This window comes from Heterocephalus glaber, unplaced genomic scaffold (assembly GCF_053883595.1).
Source record: "Heterocephalus glaber isolate CG9 unplaced genomic scaffold, H.glaber_assembly_v1.0 deba00001544, whole genome shotgun sequence".
In the NCBI taxonomy this organism is placed as follows: Eukaryota; Metazoa; Chordata; class Mammalia; order Rodentia; family Bathyergidae; genus Heterocephalus; species Heterocephalus glaber.
The window spans coordinates 7,575-29,586 of record NW_028258337.1 but is presented as its reverse complement, the minus strand read 5'-3'; the positions used below and the strand labels follow the sequence as shown (position 1 = coordinate 29,586).

General features: G+C 44.0%; 1 pseudogene; it reads left to right on the top strand.

The window, feature by feature from the left end:
* LOC147824415 (inter-alpha-trypsin inhibitor heavy chain H6-like) overlaps positions 1 to 6,158 on the top strand; it is a 53,344-nt pseudogene extending 47,186 nt beyond the window's left edge.
* Positions 6,159 to 22,012: the final 15,854 nt, after the last annotated feature.

Genomic DNA, 22,012 nt, shown 5'->3' with positions numbered 1-22,012 from the left:
GACAGAGTCCAGATCTGGAATCTCCACACTTCAGATCCTCAAACACTCACCATGCACCAGATCTAAGATTCCTGCTCTCTAGACCCCAAACAACTTGCCACACTCTAGACCTGGAATCCTGTTGCCCAGGAGTCCTAAAATCCCTTCACCTCTTAAACCCAGTGCATCACCTCAATAAACTTCCACAAGCTTATCATTTCCCAAGCTTGGAATCCCAACCCCACGTACACTGAAAACCCTGCCATTCCCTAGACTTGTCAAACCCAGGCCCCCACCTCCTCAGAGCCTTGGCACATTCCCAAACACGGTCTCAAGTCCCAAGGGTCCCAGCAGTAACATGACTGCCTCTGTCCTTGGACAACTCCTCCCCCCTCCCTTTACCCCAAGGATGCCCTCTCTGCGCCTACTGGAAGACTCTGGCATCAGCAAGATCTGCCACTTGGGCCCCAGAGCACCAGGCAAGTTCCGGGACCATAGCCAGGAGCCCCAACAATTGCCCCACCCAATGGCTCCAGACCTTTGCCAGAAGGCAGACTCCCAAACGTGCCAAACTTGCTGCCTTCCAGCACCCTACTTGAGGCCATCAGTGTTCTCCTTCTCCCACAGGAAGTAGAGCTGCTGTCTGAGTCAATGATGGAGTCCAAGCTCATGGAGTCCTTGAACCCACCAGCTTTCCATACCTTTTTCCCTCCTGACAAAGATGGTGAGTGCCATAGACAAGATGTCAAGCTATGGTGGGAAGGTAGGAATGGAGAGCAGCAGGAGCTGGGCGTCTACAAGGCATTGCAGGTTCTCCTGATAGTCCAGAGACTTACTTGCTTGATTGCTTTGGAACTTTGGACTAGTTACTTAACATCTCTGGGCCACAGGACATAGGCACAGAATCTGAAGCTTTGGGAGATAAGACTGGCAAGGCTGAACAGCAACAAACCGACCAAGCTGTAGCTTTGACATTGTTGGAAAGGTGAATTGCTAACGGTTCCCAAGCAGGGGAGGGATGTAGGAGTGTAAATTGGAGTTCTGCTGGGAAAGGCACATCTGATTGGTCTTAATTGGTCCTGCTTAACAAGAGGGGTATAAAAATTTGTGAAGATGATGATACACTTAAATTTCCCAAAGACTATGAAGGAATAACATTTCTGAGCTCTTCCTACATGCAGGTACTTGTTTACATATTGTGCTTGTAGTCTCTCATGTAATCCCAAGAAACTCTTAATATACACATTTTACAAACGGAGAAACTGAAGCACGCAGAGGTGAAGTAACTTGTTCAGTGTCACACCACACAGCTAGTCAGAGATGTGAAGCAATACAATCTGGACCCCAAATAAATGTGCTCTTACCACTCCACTGTTATGCCTTCTTAAGGGAAGCTGTGATGTTTCCTGGGTGACTTTGTAGGGCAGGGTTGGGTTGAGGGTGGCTGTAAGTCACAGGGATGCAAATTTGGGCATGTTGTCCTCAACACACCCCTCTCCCTCACCTTTCCCCAATATCCTGTCTATCTCTGATTCCTGGTAATGTTACCTCTACTATATTTCCCAAATCCTCTCACTTCTCACAGCGCCAATTGTCACTATCCTAGGATAGTCTACTGAATCTCATCTAGGAAACTGTTCCAGCCTCCCCTCTGGTCTTCCTGCTTCCTCTGCTGTCCTGCTACAGGCCATTCTCTCCCTGCAGCCAAAGGAGTTTTTTAAAGGCACAAATCACTTCGTATTCCTTCTATAATTAATACCGCCCCCCCCAAGGATTTCCCATCACATCTGCAATGAATTCCAAAGTCCTCTTCATGGCTTACAAGTTCCTGCATAATGTGCTCCCTGCCCCACACTTTTCTGACCTCAACTCCTCCCACTCTTCCACTCATTCTCTACGCTCCTTCTATAGGCACCAGCCTTCACCTCAATCAAGGGCTGTTTTTCAAGTTAATCCCTCTGCTTGATATTTGCCTGGTGTGCCTTGCCCTGCTCCTTCCTACTATCCTCATTCCTTCTATTGTCACTAAACCTCTAGCTTATGCCTTAGGTCTCAGATCAGATCCCCTTACCCAGTGTCTTTCTTCAGGTCATCTCAAGCCTCTATTACTCCCATAGTCAGTCAGGTATATTTTTGCTAAAATATTTATCACCATGCATACTTTTACGGCTTAATTCATCTCCACCTCCTCCACTGAACCATGAGCTTCACCAGGTAGGAAACCAGGCTTGTCTTTTTCACCACCCGAACCTTGGTGCCTAAGCACTACCTGAATGAGTAGATAAGGAAATCAATGTGCAAATGCTATGAGGAAGAACTCTGAGCATACCTGAGCTTGAAAGACTAAGAAACCGTGACTAACATGAGGTATCAGGCATGAAAATGGGAAGGTCAGTTAGAGAAGCCAGTGAGAGCTCTGTTAGTCAGAAGGAAGGTGGGCCCTTTGGGTGGGTACAGGGTATCTTCGCCCCAGGAATGTGAAGGATTTCTCTCAATTCTTTGTGTTTGGCAGGAAGTCCACACTGGGATGGTGATTCTGAGGAGATGCTGAGAGGGCCTGGCGACAGAATGGAATCTCATGGAAGTTCTGTGAGGCTAGCAAAAGGTGAGTTAGGCACTCTCCTGTCAAAGAGCCCCTGAGTCTTCATTTCCACCCAATTAGGATTCTCATTGAAACTGTGGAGGCCCAGAGTAGGGGTGATATGTTAGTTTTCTGCTGATATGTAACAAATTATCACAAATTTAGCAACTGAGAACAACAGCCATTATCTGTGTCCATTTTTGGCTGCTCTAACAATGCCACGGAGTTGGTAATTCCTAAAGAATAAAGGTTTACTCATCTCACAGTGCTGGAGGCAGGGAGGTCTGAGGCTCAAAGCCTGCATCTGATGAGAGCCTCCTTGGTGGGATGAACTCTCTGCAGAGTCCCAGTGCCTCTCTGCAGGGGCAGTATGTGGTGGAACAGAGCAAGGCAGCCAGAATAGCTTGCTTTTGTTACAAAGTCACTCCCTTGATTATCAATCTGTTGACTGAGCTGGCCTTGAAAGAACCAAAAATTGATCTTTGGTAGTCAAGGAAAAGGAAAATATTCCAGGTGGCCAGAAAAACAGGAACAAACAGTCACTCGCCAAAGAAGGCACACACTCACGAGGATGATCGTCGGTTCAGTTGAGCTGGAGCATAAAGACAAGATTGAAGAGCCAGGCGGGGGCTAGATTCCAGAAAAGCCTCAAATGTTGTGCTCAAGAATTTGGCTCTTACCTGGGAAGAGGTGGTTTAGAGGCCATGGAGGTCTTACAGTTCCTAGGAATGTGTTTTAGATCACTCCCTCACCAACTCAGGCCCTCTCTCTCCTTTGCAGGCAGTTTGCCAAATATCTTCACCTTCTCATCCTCTGGTAAGCCAGCCACCCCATGGCCTTCCTGGTTGAGTACAGGACAGTTTGTGCACTGGGACTGGGGCCAGGCTCGCTCTGGGGAAATAGACATGGCCTCTTCCTTTCTCCTCCTCCCCGCCTTCCCCTCTCCTCACTCCCATTCCATCCAGGGTCATAACCTCAGAGATGCATCTCCTGCTTTTGCACTTTGTGATCCACATCCCACACTCAGGGAGGATCTGCTTCACACTGGATGGACATCCAGAGGACCTGCTGCAGCTTATAGAGGACCCAAAGACAGGTGAGAGCCCCAAGGACTCCATCTTCACACAACACCACAGCTGAATACACTCGCGTCAATATTCCAGACCCTTCGCACCTCACTAACACACAAGAACACACTTGAAAACATATGCAAATACACCCAGATAAACAGCAAGATTCTCGATGATACATACACATCAGAGCATTACAGTAAATCGTCTTGAGACTCCCCCACACCACGAATATGCACCCAGACACAGCATGACACAGAAGACATGCCCCGATGCAAACAATAACAGGCACATCAAAACACTCAGACAGGGGCCGGGGATTTAGCTCAGTGGTTCCGCCTGCCTCGCAAGCGCAAGGACCCGTGTTCGAACCCCAGTACCAAAAAAAAAAAAAAAAGAAAAAAGAGAAAAAAAACACCACTCAGACACACAAGCACTGATACCCTCAGATTCATCTTGGTCCCTAGGAATTCAGCACACACAGGGAGCAGCCATTTTTTGCTTCTTTTACACGTATGAAACATACTGGTGTACAGCAGTACCCACCAAGATATACATTGACACACATTCAGACACATACAACACACAACATATACTATTGCATCACGGTACAGAGCAGCAAAATATCCACAGGGACACATAAACATACAACTGAAAAAATAAACAGCAACTCTTACATGCCACCTTCTTCAAATATGCAGATGCACGGTTATGCCTGCACAGAGATGATCATCTGAATATTGCTAAACACACAAATTTACCCACTCAAAGGCAAACACGTACACATATACATGCAAAAAGCCACACTGGGGTGAGCATGTGCGCACATACTACATGACCCTCCCCACAAACACTGGCTAGGGTGGATCACGGTGGAAGCATTTTCTCTCAAGAGCTAGCCCTTTAGCCACAAATTTGCACTACTTCATCTTAGACCCTGGGCGCCAAGATCTCATCCCTGCCTGTGCTGTGATTGACTATGTGAATGCCCAGGTGAAAGCCTATGCTCTGGGCCAACACCTGCCCACCCTCCCACACGCCTATGTCTACATGTGAGTGGACAGCTGCTTGGGACACCACCACCAAGACCAGGCCACGAAGGCCAGACTCTCACCTACGTCCAGATCATCACAGTCACTGCAGACAAACCCCGGGCCGACATTATCACCACCAGCCATATCTGTGGTGCCATATCTTGTTCCTGCCCTGGGACCAGCCTGCGCAACTAGAGCTCCCCGTGGCTGCTGAAGCCCACCTCACCTTCCGTCTTGGACCCTACCTTGAGTTCCTCATCCTCCGGCGCTGCTACAGGCACCGCAGCACCCTACAACTACCCTGCTTGGGATTCTATGTGGCCAGTGGCTCAGGCCTCAGTCCCACAGCCCACACCTGATGGAGAAGTGCTGCTGAGGCAGAAACGAACCAGGGAACACTAGTCCCAACAAAGACTTTTGCCAAGAGGAAAAGTCGGTGGGGCTCAGCACCCTATATTCCTAATCTCAGAAGGAAATCAGAGCCAAGCTCTGCCCTTAGGGAGCTCCCGGTCTGGGTAAAGGAAAGATCCAGATAAGGACAGTGATCACAAAGAGGGATCAGTGCTTGACAGGAGGCATCCCCCGGCATTAGAGAAACAAAGAGTGGGGGACCTTGCCTAGGCTCAGAGCTCAAGAGGACAGACCTCTTGGAGGAGAGAGAGCCACCCGTACTGCATACGACTGAGAAATAATGTGGAGGAAAGGAATGGACATTGGAGGAGCTGGAACTGGAGTGGTCAGAATTGAGTGCCAGGATGAAAATTTTGACTTTATCCTGAAGGCAACAGGGAGCCTTTGCCCCTGAAAGATTATAAGCACAAGAAAGTGTATTGTAAAGCCCCTCTGGATCTTTATCTGCCTGTGAAAGGGGATTGTAGGAAGCCAGACCATAGGTCAAGAGACATCGTCAGAACCTGAGGCAGAAGCCCACACCAAAGTGTTTGGGCAGTGCCGATGGGTTAGACAGATGTTTTCACCTCCTCTGGCTGTCCCGAACCTGTTCTCTCCTTCCCTCCAGTCTGCTCTAATTTCTTCAAGCCCGGCTGCTCCCCTTCCTCTGTTATCTCATCAACCTTGCCTCTCTACTTCCATACTACACTCCTATTCCAGCTGGCTCCTCCACATTGCCCATAACGTCCGGCCTCTTCCTTTCTCCAGGCCTTTGTTGACCCTCCACCCTCCCACTTCCCCCCCTCTATTTCCCGCTTGAGGCTCCCCTTGGCGCTCTGAACAGGAGCTCAAGACACTAACCTGACTGGTACTGCACCTCTCTCCCACCAGGGCAGTTCCAGCACACAGACATCCAGCTGATGACAGGGCCTACCGGGCCTGGCCTGCGGAGACACCACAGGCCAGACATGTCTGTGGTTCTAGGCAAGAGGCTGCTGAAGGACCCACCAAGGCGGCTGCCCCTACTGGGCTTCCTGCTGGCCAGGGAAGCACTCCCATGTAAAGCAGTTTCTGGGCCAGCCTCACCTGGCCCGTGTTCTGTGATGCCTCCTGAACTCCAGAGCAGGAGATGTGAATTTGGAAGATCTAGAGGCCAGGGCATGGGGTGAGCCTAGGACAAGGACCCACGCATGTGGAGGTACACGTAGGGACACAAATTCACACATGTGCTAATGGGCACCTATGCCAGGAAACCCAAACATACAGATGTGCAGATCTGTGGACCTATAGGCTTAAGGACCCCCGTTTCCTCACAGGCCCTCCTATCTCCAGTCTCTACTCCCTCCAAATCCATACTCCACAGCAGCCTTGGAAGTGACTTTCTGAAAACAAAAAACTGACTGAGTCACTCACAAGTCCTGCTCACAACTTTTCTTGACCCCCATGGTGTATTTAAGGATCTCAGAGTTTTCCTAACAAACCATGCTCTCTCCCACCACTGGGCCTTTGTATGTATTTTTCCTTCTGCGTGGGACATTTTTCTTTTGATTCGTGTGGGAAATTTAACTCATCCTTCAAGTCTTAGTGCCTCTAAGAGGAAGCCGTCCCTGAGCCCTTCCTTAGATTGAGTTTGGTCCCTTCTTTCATGTTCCCACAGTCCCCTCCCATCTCCTCCAAGCTCACATCACTTACACTGTATAATAATCATCTGGTTACCCACCTGGACTCCTGATTTATACTGTAAGCTCTTCCAGGGAAAAGACATTTTCTGAATCATTTATGCAGCCCCAGTGCTGGCACACAATAGGTGCTCAGTAAATATGCTCAAAGAATGGATAAATGAATGAACAAACTCGTGAACAAAAAAGGCTCCTGTGAAACAGCAGCACGCATATACGTACACATACTCACAACCAAAGACACAGGATCACACAAAGAAAGACAGCAACAAAGACATAGACATGGAAATACAGGGACAGAGACTTATGGAAACAAAAGACACAGAGATCTCAAAACACAGAAACATAGACATAATAACACACAAACATACAAAGAAAGGGACAGAGAGCCAGAGTGACAGCATCAGAGACATAAACCTAGAAAAATATAAACAGATGCTCCCCCCCCCTTTTTTTTGGTTTTTATTTTTTATTAGAACATGTTTGCATTACATAACGGTTACATTCATTGCAGAGTTGGAACAGAACATGTGCATAACAGGTCTTAATTTTGTTTTTTATTCCCCTTTCCCTCCTTCCCTCCCCTTGATCCCCTTCCCATTTGATTTTTTTTTTTTTTTATTACCAGCGATCGAAACTCGGGACCTTGTGCTCGTGAGGCAGGCGGCGGTGGAACCACTGAGCTAAATCCCTGGCCCCCCTCACTTCCCATTTGAAAAAGATCTCATGCTGGACCTTGGTGTCCATGTGATTTTGACTTTCTGTCCCAGTCACAAAGAAGCAAGGAGACAAAACCTAGGTCACTCAGGTCACCCAACTAAGGTCATCCAATGGTTAATGTGATGACACTAAGACATAAAAACATACAAACTAAGATAGATGATATATATATATATATATATATATATATATATATGGAGAGAGAGAGAGAAAGAGAAAGAGAGAGAGAGAGACAGACAGAAACAAACAAGCAGAGAGATCGAGTCACACAGAGATATGGGGAACACAAAGGCAACCAGGTAGACCATGGTCCAAGACACCAAGGACATAAAGGTATAAACAGACAGACACACCAACACACTTACTTGAAGGAGCATGCGGGAAGAACACAAAGACACAGGGCCAGGGACATACAGGGATGTAGAAATAGATGCATATTAGAAATAGACAGACTCATATTTGGTGATGAAGACTCGGGCACAAGACAGACAGAGAGGATGATATTAAGAGTGAAACAGATTTGTATAGGCATACACAGAAGTATACACTAAGAGAAGCACAGCTACGTATATTCAGCGATCCAGAGGCAAACACAGGGAGACTCAGACACTTGAAGGGTGACGAACACCAGTAAAGAGATAGGGATCTGGCCAGATAACAGACATAAGGATAGGCAAGGTGCAGACAATGGGTACAAAGAGAATATTGTGACATAGTGACAGTTAACGACACAGGAATACAGAGACGGAGACACTAGAACAAGGAGGCATGGGAATGGTTCATGTTTCCTGTACAAAGGTACAGGTTAGACACAGGGACAGAAACACGGGAACACATCTGGAACAAAGAAACCCAGATGCACAGAATATAATCAAATAGGCAGAAATACAATAACAAGGAAATCTCTCTAAAGAGGCAGGGGTACAAAAACACAGAATCAAGGTGGCACCCAGTGACACCAGAAATAGTGCACACAAACAGGCAACCAAAGCCACAAATGAAAGGATGGCGACACTGAATTCAACAGAGACATAAAGGGACATAAAGACAGTGGCTCAAAAATAAAAGCCATGGATGTAGACACCTGTCTTAGTTACTTTTCTCTCCTTGCTGAGACAAAATACCCAACACCCAAAGTTAAGGGAGGAAAGGTTTATTTAGCTTACAGTTCCTAGAGGTTTCAGTCCATAATTGGCTGGCTCCAAGGCAGGATGGCAAGACAAAGGGGCTTTACAGAGGACAAACAGTTTATGGCACCCTCAGGGTAGGTCTTCCTGTCCCTTAATCTTATTCAGACTTCTTAGGGCAGGTAGCACTCACACCCTTAATCCTAGTGGCCTTGGGCCTAGGATTACATGAATCAGTCACACACTCCAGATTTGGCCACCGCTGAAAGAGCCCCACTTAAAACCACATGAGGCTTTGTGGGGACATCTAAACACGGGGCCGTGACAACACCAGGCGCAAACAGAAAAGCAGGGACACAGAGGTGACAGTCAAATCAAAACAAAACCAGAGACATCGTGAGACAGCAAAAGAAACAGATGCAGAGACACCCAGACACACCAACCCTTTGAAACACCAACATATTCACGAAGACCCGGGGGACTAAGAGAGACATCAAGTAACAAAACAACTTAAGATGAGCCACAGTAACAAAGAGAAACAGTAATGCACCGACACTGACAAAATATGGGAGGAATAGGTAGAGATGAAGATAAGTGCCAAAACACAGATGGAGACAAGGTCATGGAGAACAAAGTTCTGGAGATGCACAGACTTAAGGACTCATCAACACTAGGTGCAGGGAAGGAGGCATATGCAGATCCATGAGCATACAGACATTGGAACACAGAGGCTCAGGGACACATGTATATTGGATCACCGACCTTCAGGGACATACAGAGACTTGGTGATGCAAAGAGACAGAAACAAATAGACAGCTGAACACAAAAGTCTATGGGTACCCACACAGAGGGACACATAGCTACTAGGTCACATGTAAGGACCAGAGAGACATGTAAGGATTCAGGGCCATACAGACTTGGGGATATATAAAAATTCGAGGACACAGAGATTTTGAAACATAAAAATACTCAGGGATGTGTAGAGTATCATGGACAGATAAGGAATCGAGAACACACAAAAGCTCAGCCATGTGCAGAACAAAGACACATGCACGCACACACAGGGACACACACAGACACACACACACGCGTGTGTGCGCTCAAGCACATAAGCCCAGTGGATGCTCAGACATACAGATCCATGGTCACATAGAAACTGGGAGACAGAGACACTCGAACAGAGGTTTGGGATATAAAAAAACCCTCAAATATATTCAAAGATGAGGATGCCCAGACGCTAAAACACAGACGTCATGGACAATGAGGCAAAGACAGAAGTAAGGAATACAGCGTCTTAGTCACAACCAGAGAGAATATACAAGCACCAAAACACAGAGACTTATAGGATGCATGACATAGGGATGCATGAAGAATGGGACACAGAAACTCACAGACTTAACAGAGAACCAAGGACATACAGATACTGGACCACAATATACAAAGGAAGCCACAGACACTCAAACAAAGAGACATTGGGACATATAAACTGTAGGAAATTGTAATATATAAACCTTGAATTCCAGCCAGACACTTGCCATACAGATATTAAGGTGGATATGGGCAAAGGGAACCATAGGCAACTGCTAAAACACACAGATAGGTGCACGAACAAATACTTAACACCCTAACACCAGAACAGATGTCAGACATGCAGGAACACTGGCACACAGAACCAATGGGAAGAGATCCTGGGATACATAGACAGAGGGATGTACAGAACCTGAGACGTGACTTAGGAAAGTGGAGTACGGAATCTGAACCACACAACAACTGAAGCTCAGAGACAGAGCAAGCAATGTGCTAATGCTGGAACACACAGATGCTGAGACACAAAGACAAAGGACGTAACAATCACTGAGACACACAGACACTGAAATTCACTGTGGAACAAGCAAACACTGGAATATGTGTGCACTGAGGTACACTGACACTGGGGCACACAAAAGTCGGACACAGTCTGAGATATATAATTATTGAAGCATACACTTACAGACATGGAATAACACAGAACTCAGAGACATTGTGACACATAAACAGTTGGAACACAGATACGGAGATACACATGAATCCTGAAACTAAGAGACACAATACAACCTGTAGGTCACCAGGGTATGCAAACACTGGAACATACAGAAACTGAGGAACTCAAACACTGGGACAGATACTGAGATGTGTGGACACTGGAACAAATAGGATATAAATAGATGCGGGGACATGCAGGCATTAGAGTACAGAGAGGCTGTGATCTACAGACACTGGGGAATATACGCTGTGACACACAGTCATTGGAACACATAAACAGCAAGCGCAGACACTGAGACTCATAGACATTGGTACATAACCGGGGGTAAAGACAGAAATTGGAACTTATAGATGTTGGGGTACATAGGCACCGGGATACAGAAACATTGAGCTGCATCTATATTGGAACACATCCCTGACACATACACACACTTGGATGGACAGAGACTCTGGAGGATACAGTCACTGAGACACTCAGACGCTGGGAAATGGAGACATTGATGCACAAAAACTGAAATAAACACGGAGACATACAGGCACTGAGATGCACACTGACACCCACAGACATTGTGTCACACAGATGCTGGCACACACAGACTCTGGGGTACTCATAAACTGGGACATACAAACACTGAAAAATATTCACACACTGGAATACAGTCACTGGAGCACACAAATGCTGGGACATACAAACACCGGGACATACAGACACTGGGAAATGCAGACACAAACAGAAACTAGGATACGGAAACCAAGGCACACAAAAACACCGAACCACATAGGTACAATGCAACATGCTTCCTCTTGAGCACACAAACACTGGGATGTATAGAAACTGGAGTAAACGGGAAATGGGATATGCTGTATCAGAAATAGAGATACTAGGACATATGTAAACACTGAGCTATACAGACATTGGCACTCCAGACACTGAGACACACAAATGCTGGGGCAGCAATCATTGGATACGAAGACACTGGGACATACAGACAGTTGAATATGGATACATATACTTACATGCCACTGGCACTGAGATATTGAGACACAGGGATACCGATACCGAGGAACACATAGCTACTGGAACTAGAGACAATGCAACATGCTGCCGCTAGAATGCACGGACGGTGAGACACATTGACGTGGAGAAACACAGACACTGAAACATCGCAAGCCCAAAGACACATAGACAGTCGAACACAAGGAAGACACTCTGAATCACAGACACTGGGGTACACTGACATTGATATACACAAATGCTGGTACCCAAAGACTGGGATCACACAGACACTTAGAACTGAGACATCTAAAGACGCTGTGACATAGAGATACTGGGACATACACAGACACTGGGACACAGAACACTGCTACTTAAGGATATAAAGTTAAACATTGTGAGATATACGTTTGAGACACATAGATACTGACACATTCAGAACTGGGATAGATGAAGAAGGAATCACACAGACACTGCCGTACAGAAATGGAGGCACACAGAAACAGAAGCTGAAAGACACAATGCTACATGCTGACACCTGGTGCACACTGATAATGAAAAACATGATACTATGACGCACGGAGACCCAGAGTCACACAGGCACTGGGACACACAGACCCAGGCACAAGTGGTCACTGAGAAATACACACACCGTGTGACTCATAGCCCAAGGGACACCCAACATCGGGATCCAAAATCACTGGGCCACGCATACACTAAAGTACACACACAGGCACTGGGATGCCCAGAACCTGAGGAAGACAGACACTTTGATGGAAATACACTGAGAAATATAGACACAGGGATACACATTCATTGAGACACATATTTGGGACACAAACACCGTCACATAATACATTTCAGAATACATAGACTCTCGAGCATAAAGATGCTAGGATGCACAGACATCAAGAAACACAGGCATTGGGATATACAGATACAGGGGCACAAAAACACTGGGGAACACAGGCACTGGGACAGAAAAACTGAGGCACATACACACACGGACCCACAGAGACTTCAAGACACACAGACACAGACATACAGTCATTGGGAGACATGCAACTCTGGGACATATAAACAAGATACACAGACACTGGGAAACAGGCGGTAGGATATACAGAAATGGAACATGTTAGTGGGACACATAAACCCCAAGAACATGTGGTCAACAGACACGTGCACTGTAACACACAAACACTGGAACACGGAGCCACTGAAACATACAGACTGAGACAAATGATTGTTGGCACATATCCAGACAAATAGTTGTTGGCACATATCCAGACACTAGGAAACAACAGACACTAAGATGCACAGGCTCTTGGACATATTGAAACAGGAAAACCAAAGGTACTGAGATATACATGGACTTTGAGACACACAAACACTGTCCAAAACAGTCACTGAGACGTGCATAGACACTGGGGTGCAAAGATACTGGCATCTACACCAGTGCCAGGAAATACAGATGATGAGATATACAAATACTGAGTCTAAGACATGGAGACAGTCGGGCATAGAGAGAAACTAGGACACACAGTGGCTGAAACACAAAGACACAGAGAAGCTGAAGCATACTGACATTTGGACACACAGTCACTGGGATACACTCAAGCATTGCAGCACTAAGATACTGGAACACAAAGACCTTGGGATACACAAAGGATGGAACGTGCAGACCATACAGTACAAAGACGATGGAATACAAAGAATCTGAGTTGCTCCTGATGCAAGTTCTTGCTGACCCAGAGTGCTTTACTGCTGGCAAAGAGGAGGAAAGGAAAAAAATAGGGGAGGAAAGTACTCAACCTGAGTCCTGAGACAGAAGAGGGCATGGTAGTGTTCTCCATGAGGAGAAAGGGGGGTAGAGAGGAAGGTGGATGCCTGGGGAAACAAGTGAAGTGGTGTGAGAAATGTGAGCTTTCTCCTGGGGCCAGCAAAACTGGGGTAGTCTAGGGCAAAGGATGGAAGTGTTTGGAGCCAGATAAGGAAGAGGACAGGAGAAAGGAAAAGGAGAGGGCTTGCAAGGGTGTTCGTGGATGGGACTAAACAAACACAAAATCTCCATCTTCAGCTCACATGTACTCTCTTCATTCATTCATTCAACAAACTTTCGTCACAGTCTTCCTCTGCGCCTACCCCTGTGCTAGGCTCTCTGAACAAAACAGACAATGTGACCAGGATGATACAATGTGACCAGTGCTAGGGTATAGGTAAGTGAAAGGGTCCGTGGGAGCCCCCAGTGCTCAGGCTGTCCAGCCCAAGAGTCAGGGCAGGCTCTCCATAGGAGGCAAAGAATTAGTCAAAGAGAAGACAGTGGCAGGGAAGAATATCTCAGATATAAACTTTATCTTGAGGAAAGGCTGAAGAGTCACTCTTTTGTTCACTTACTAATTCTATTAACATTAGTGAGCACCTAGTATGCACCAAGTACTGCGCTAGACAGTGAGGATTCAGCAGTGAGAAGCTGGACATCATGCATGCACTCATAAAGTTTTCCTTCTACAAGAGAACAGGTGACATTGCCAAATTTTGTGCATGGAACAGTTCCGCATAGCAGGAGTACAGAAATTGAAGGTGAGAGAGGAGGATGAGAAGACATGTGAGAGGAGACAGAAGCCAGGTCATGGAGGTTGTTGTGGGCCATGATATTTGGTCTAGAACAGAGGCAATGTGTTGGAGAGTTGAGGCAATTTTGCAGAGATAATAAACAGGTAGAAGCTGTCATGATGAGTGACTTGATTGGGGGTGAGGGAGAGAAAGGAGTCTAATGTGACTTTCACGTTTATTTCTGGCTTGGGTAACTGAGTGTTGGAGGCATTTCCTGAGACAGGGGATGCGGGAGAAGAAGCAGGCTTTGATGAGGAGACTATATTGATTTATCTGTGGGCCACTCAAATATTTACTCACTAATTGACCTCATCTCTTCCCCAAGCCTTTTGAGAGTTCATAGATCTCTTTATTAGGATGCTTTTGATTGCAAATAATGGAAAATTCAAATCCAAGTGCCTTCACAAAGGGAGGTATTGGCTCACATAACTGAAAAAAATTACAGAAGTACTGTGGGCTTCCAGCTGCTTACTGATGTCAGGAAGGATCCAGTTTCTCCTCCTCCCCCTCCCCCTCCTCCTCTTTGTTCTTTTTCTTTTCTTTTCTTTTCTTTTATTAGTGTATATTTGCAATACAGAATAGTGATGTTTGTTTGGGGGAATTAGTACGTGCATACAACATGCCTTGATCATTTTTGATTCCCTTGACTCCTATTTTTTCTTACACCCCCATCCCTCTGTTCTGCTTCCCCAATCCCAAAAGTCTGCTTTCTTGTTTCCTACCATCTCTCCTTTATTTTATACGTTTGTTTACTTACATTTTAGTTTTCTCATATAAGAGAAACCATGTGATATTTAACTTTCTGTGTCTGACTTATTTTACTTGACATTATGGTCTCAAGTTCTATCCATTTTGCTGCAAATGATATTCCATTCTTCTTTATGGCTGAATAATATTCCGGTGTGTGTGTGTGTGTGTGTGTGTGTGTGTGTGTGTGTATATATATATATATATATATATATATCACATATTCTTCATCCATTCATCTGGTAAGAAACATCTAGGCTGTTTTTCAGGGCTTAGCTATTGTAAATTGTGCTTCTATAAACGTGAGTTTTCATATATCACTATAGTATGATGTCTTTAAATCTTCCAGGAATATACCCAGGAGAGGTATAGCTAGGACACATGAAATTTCTATTCTTAGTTTTTTTGAGGTTTCTATACTTCTTTTACTAGTTTATGTGCCCACCAACAATGTAGGATGGTTCCTTTCTGGCCAGCATGTGTTACTTTTTGTGCTGTTAATGATAACCATTCTGAGTGGGGTAAGATGGAATCTCAGAGTTGCTTTAATTTGCATTTCCCTAATGCCTAAAGGTATTGAACATTTTTCTGCTGTACTTATTGGCCATCTGTAGTTTTTCTTTTGAGAATTGTCTATTCGCTTCATTTGCCCATTTTGTGATTGGGTCATTTGTTTTGGGGGAGGGTTAATTGGTTTTTGCGTTCTTTATATACTCTAGATATCAGAATAGCCAGTAAAATAGGTTTTTTCCCATCCTATATGGTATTTTCACTCTATTGATTGCTCCCTTTGCTGCGCTGAAGCTTTTTAATTTGATATAATCTCATTTGTTCTTGTTGGTTCTTGATATTATTTCCTGTGCTATAGGAGTTCTGTTCAGAAAGTCTTTGCTACAGCTTCGAGTGATTTCTCTATGTGATCATCTAGCAATTTCAAAGTTTCTGTTTTTCTAAGTTTTTGACCTATTTTGGTTTGGTTTCAGTAAGGGTGAAGGACAGGGATCTAGTTCAGACTTCTGCATGTGGATATCTACTTTTTACAGCATTATTTGCTAAAGAGATTATTTTTCAAAAACGCATGTTTTGGGGCCCTTTGTAAAATTCCAGACAGCTGTAGATGCGTACGGTTATTTTTTTGTCCTCTGTTCTATTCTGTTGGTCCACTTGTCTGTTTTTGTGCTAGTACCATGTTGTTTTTGTTACTTTAGCTTGTGGTATAACTTGAAATCCAGTATTGTGATGCCTCCAGCTTTGTTTCTGTTGCTCGGGATTGCTTTGGTTATTCTGATTTCATATGAATTTTAGGATTGCTTTTTCTAGTTTAGATCCAGCTTCCTTCTATCTCTCTATTCTGCCTTCCACAGAGCCACCCAATCTTGGGATATGGGGTTGTGCTAACTGGCCTAGGGCAAATGTAGGTCCATTCTTGAATCTAAGGTTCATGTCAATCCCTCACAACTCCATATAAGGTTGCTACATATTAGATGAGGGGGGAAATGGATGCTGGTTAAATCGCCAGGCACAGATAAAGGGTTTGGCTATTTTAAAAGACCATAATCCAGGTCAAAAGAATAAGTAGCCAGTAATGATAAAGTAGCAATTGCACGAGAAGATCCAGGCAAGATAATGCTATTGCAATGCAGCCAAAGAGCTTGAGGGTTTCAGAAACCTGGCCCAGAATGCCAGCGTAGTGATGATTTTGAAGGTGATCCTCACGTACCTGGTTCCTCATAGTAACCACTGACTGTTGTCATAACAGTCATATTCCCTCCCTCTTTTATGTGAGTCAGGTAGAATCTGCAGTTTGGCAATCCAATTAATAATAGAGGATAAAAGTGTGGCCAAGAGACTGTGCATGATCTATTCTGGAGGATAAAGCAAGACAATGACAGAACCAGGACTAGAATCCTGGAAATGTCAATTCTTTGTTGTAAGCAAAAGAAGTTAAACCAGATGTTTTAGGCAGAAAAACATTTGACAAACACATACTAAAGAGCTCACAGAGTCTGAAAGGGCTCGAGAATCAGGTACAGGGACAACATACCCCCAAAATAATGCCCAGAATCCCACCTCAGGAGTTCCCCAGAAAAAACACTGACTGTGGTGCTATTAGGAACTAGACGCCACCACGTGTGGTGCCCATATCCCTGAAGCTGAATATCTGCGCTGTCTCTGGAAACCAAGTGTAGCTTCTGTAGCTGCATTCACCGGTCACCAAAAGAGATTCCATGCAGTTCTTCTTCCTTAAGCATTAATTCCTGATTCTACGGGATACATTAATCTAATTGATAGTAACTCATCATGCTCCCAAGCCCTATTTTCAAATGATCCTGGGCAACTGGGCAGCCTTTTCAGCCCTTTCTAGCTTCTGTGGTGGTAGGTGGGCTCTGTCTCATATGACAGTGGATTACCAAGCACAGGAAAGGAATGGGTAACCCAAACTATTAGGGGATACCCACTCTATCATCCTTGTGACCACTCCACCCAGAGCTTCTACAGTGGAGCCACCCAATCTGAAACCAGATGTTCAATAAACTCTTCCCAAGTATGGAAAGCTAGCAACACTGGGAGAGAAATGTGAGTGTTGGGAAAATGATATTCACCCTTTCCTCATCCCAGGCTGGCTAGAATGCTTTACCTACACAGTAGCTCTTTGGAGCACCAAATGCTCTGGAGTGAGGTTCAAGACTGGGAGGGCTTACAGAGGAAGTGAGGCTTGACCTGGACCTTCGATGAGAGATAAAAAGACTTCAGAACAAAAGAGAATAATAAGAAGAAAAGCATTGCATTGCAGTCTCTACCCTTAACTCTTCCTTCTTTTTTGGTCTCTACTTAGTCATGGGCTGTCGGAGTGCCTGTTCATATCGTAGCAAGAAAACTCTTAGGATGCCTAGAGGAAGGTTAAACTAGATCTCAAGAGCCACTCCGGGGCCAGCAGCAAGCACATGGTACAAAAAGCTGGATGGTACAGAATAGAGTGTCCAGCAATGGTCTCTTCTTTCACTGTCACGCACTTGCCTGGTGTGTACACACCACCTCCTTCAACTCTGCTGTATCATCTCAGTTCAGCCAATTCTAAGTCTCCATCTCTTCTTTGTAAAATGAAGATAATCAACTTTATTTTACAAATGTATGAGGATGAAATATACATATATGTGTGTATAGTGCCCGTCTCAATATCCAGCACACAAATGGCATCTGATGCTATTATTCCTTACAGAAAATCAGAGCCAGAAGGAACCACAAAAACTAGCCACTCCAACACCCACCACCTTTTTCAGATTGAGTAGCTGAGGCCCAGAGAGGGAAAAGACATTGCCTAGGATCTCACAGCAAGTAGTGGCAGAGAAAAAATTAGCACCCATTCTCACAGTCCATACTGTGGGGGTAAAGTCAATGGATCGCCCCTCTACTGGGTGTTGGCCTGGCTTCTACAGTTTGTCAATTCATGCATCTAACATTTACAGGAAAACTTCCTTGTGCCAGGCTACTGCTGAACAAGTTTGGGGACCATAGAGCATTTACACTTGACACCTAGCTCTTAAATATTACATGACCTAAGAGAAAATGAATAGAGACACAACTGTATAGAAAACATAAAGACTTACATGTATGCCAGGTCGTGAGGGGCTAAGGATTGACTTTGGGTATAGCAACCAATCCCGACACATGCACCCCATGTATATCAAATGACAATAATGTTGTTTGATATGGATAACTGCATTTTCTCGATCTCGTATAAGCTGTAATTAAATTAATCCTGCAGAGAACTGGAAGACCACATTAAGTGAAACAGGCCAGACACACAACGACAAGTACTATATGTTTTCTCTGATATATGGAAATAACAACAACAAAAAAACAACCTGAAATGGAAGAGGGATTTCAGAGGGATGAGGGGACTAGGAAGGGGCCTGGGGGTGAGTAGAAGATGGTGGATGCATATGGTCAATCCACAATCCATGCACATAGGAAAATGTCTCTGTGAAGTTTATTAACTTGTACAATTAATTATAATTTTTAAAACAAAATAAACCTGAAGTTTCAGGCTATGGTCCAACGGTTTCTTTCTACCCAAAGGTAACTACAAAGTTGGGCAAAGTTGATAAAAACAATTTTTTCAGTGCACAAAGGCATTCAACTATTTAAGAAATGTTGATACTTTAAGAACTGTTGCACCTGGAAATGGAGCGGAGGAAATATACGTCCCAAGTTCTGCTTTCACTTTGCTCCTATCCCCACCCCTCAGCCAGGCAAGTGAAGTTCTGCCAGGGTAGTACAGGACATGAGTACCAGCAGTTTCTCTATCACTGTTATGGGGAGCTCCCTCAATTCGAAGCTGTAGGTAAGGCCCATGACCAGCAGTATTGTCAGTGGAAGGGACTGCTTAACGGTGGGCAGGTGAGTGCGACCCCAACAGCTCAGACTCTTACTAGTTTGAAGTTATATGGTTGGGGAAGGCATAAATGTGGGTGGAGCCTGAGGGGTCGGCAGGCCTCCTGCCCACCCTTCAGGTTGCGCCCAAGCACCTAGGAGACTTGCAAGAGAATGTAAAACCTAGACCAGAGTTTGAAACAGTCTGAACTTTGCGGTCACTCCCCTGCACATACACAGATCCACTGGGAAAGAAGGAAGTCTTACTGATTCAAGATGATAGAACACAACCTCTTTCCAATCATTTGCTCAACAATAAGTTGCACAGAAACAAGACTATTACAAGGAAGCTAATCTTTTCTTAAAAGGAAATATTTTTAAAAGAAAATAAACACCAGTAGTTGCATGCCATGGGGTGGGGTAGATAAATAACCAAACACAGTTAATGCTAAAAGCAGCCAAAATAACAAACTGTGGGGGAAATATCACAATCCAGAACTGGTAGCAACTAGTTTGTTAAAAAGAAAGGATTTTTCCCATCAGACAGAGGATTAATACCTAGAATATACAAAGAACTCAGAGAAAATTAGATTCCCGCCAGTGAAAAAACAGGCAACTGAAGTGAATAGACACTTCTCAAGGAGAAATACATATGGCCAATATGTACAGGAAAAAAAAATTCAGTATCTCTGAACAATGGAAATAAAAATAACACCAAGATTCCATCTTACTCCATAAAGACTGGGTATCACCGAGAACTTAAAAAACAATAAATGCTGGTGAGGTTGTGGGGGAAACATGGATCCTTCTACAGTGTTGGTAGGAATGTAAAGGAGGACAACCACTGTGCAAATCATTATGGAGACTCCTCAAAAACTAAACATTGATATTCCATTTGATCTAGCTATACCTCTTCTGGATATCTTCCTGAAAATGTTAAGGACGTTTTATTACAGTAATACATGCATGCCCGTGTTCATAGTAGCAAAACTCATAATATCGAAATCTTGGAAACAGCCTGTCGACAGATGAATGGATAAAGAAAATGTGGTACATGTACTGAGCCATAAGAAGAGAAGGGTAAACTTGAGTCATTTGTAGGAAAATGGATGCACCTTGAATCCACAATGCAAAGTGACATGAATCAGACAGATAGTTAAGTGTGACATGGTTCCTCTTATATGAGAAACCTGAAGGATAAATAATTTAAAGAGCAAAATAAAGATGATAGGGAAAAAAGAAAACTCTGGAGCTAAAGAACACAATAGGTTTAAAGGAAACATTAATGGAGAAATTCAGTAGTAGATTCGAGATGGCAGAAGAGTCAGTGAACCCGAGGAAAGACTAACTGCAAACCCAATATGAAGAATAGAGAATAAAAGACTGAAGATACGTGAACAGATATTCAAAAGCCTGCAGCTCAACACCAGTCAGACAAAGAAAGCATGCATATTAGGATTTCCAGAAGCAGAGGAGCGAAGGTGACAGAAAAATACTTGAACAAATAATGAAAATTTTCCAAATACCATGAAAAACACTAATTTACAGTTTCAAGAAGCTCAACAAACTCTAAGGAGGATAAATACCAAAGGGTCACACATAAATTGCAGTCAAACCTCTAAAGACCAAAAACAAAGGGCCAGGGATTTAGCTCAGTGGTGCCGTCGCCTGCTCCACAAGCAGAAGGACCTGAGTTCGATCCCCGGTACCAAAAACACGAAACAAAACAAAAAGACCAAAAAGAAAATTATGAAAACAGCAAGAAAATAAAATGTGTAAAGGAAAGAATCAATATTAATAATTGACTTCTCATCGGAAACTTTGGAGGTCAAAAGGCAGCAGAGTGACCTATTCAAAGTGTTGGAATAAAAATAAAGTGATCAAAAATGGTGAATAAAGACATTCTCAGATAAACAAAGATAGTGAATTTATGACTAGCCAACCTTCCCTGGCAGAAGTACTAAAGGGCATGCTTCAGGCTAAGAGGAATGACACCCCAGATGATAACTCAAATCTACAAGAAGAACAGATAAACATGTAGACACATGTATATTTGTAATATTTTGTTCATTTCTTCTATTAACTGCTTTTGAAATCTTAATATTGACTAAATCAACAACTGTGATACTATATTATTAGGTTTTTCATATATGGAACTGAAATAGATATGAAAGTAATAGCAAAAAAGGGAAGGGAGTGTGTGTTTGTGTGTGTGTTTGTGTGCGTGCGTGTGTGTGTGTGTCTGTGTGTGTGTGTTGGGGGAGTATCTATAGGTAGGTATGTAGACCAAACAATTGCAGGATACACACTGTTTTCAATCACATATGAAACACTGTCAAGATAAACCATACTCTAGGCTGTAAAATGAGCCATAATAAAATTTAAAAGTTATGTGTTCATTGTGAGCACAGTAAAATAAACAGGAACCAACAATAGAAAGAAATAGGGGAACTACTCAAATATTTGCAATTTAAAAAACATTCAAAACAATCCAACTTAAAAATGGGCAAATGACTTGAACAGACGTTTTCAAAAAAAAAAAAAAGACACAACAATGGACAGTGAGCATATGAAAAGATGCTCAATATCACTAATCATTAGGGAAATCAAAATCAAAATCACAATGAGATACTCTCTCTCACACATTAGGATGACTAGTGTAACACACACACAAACAAAAAT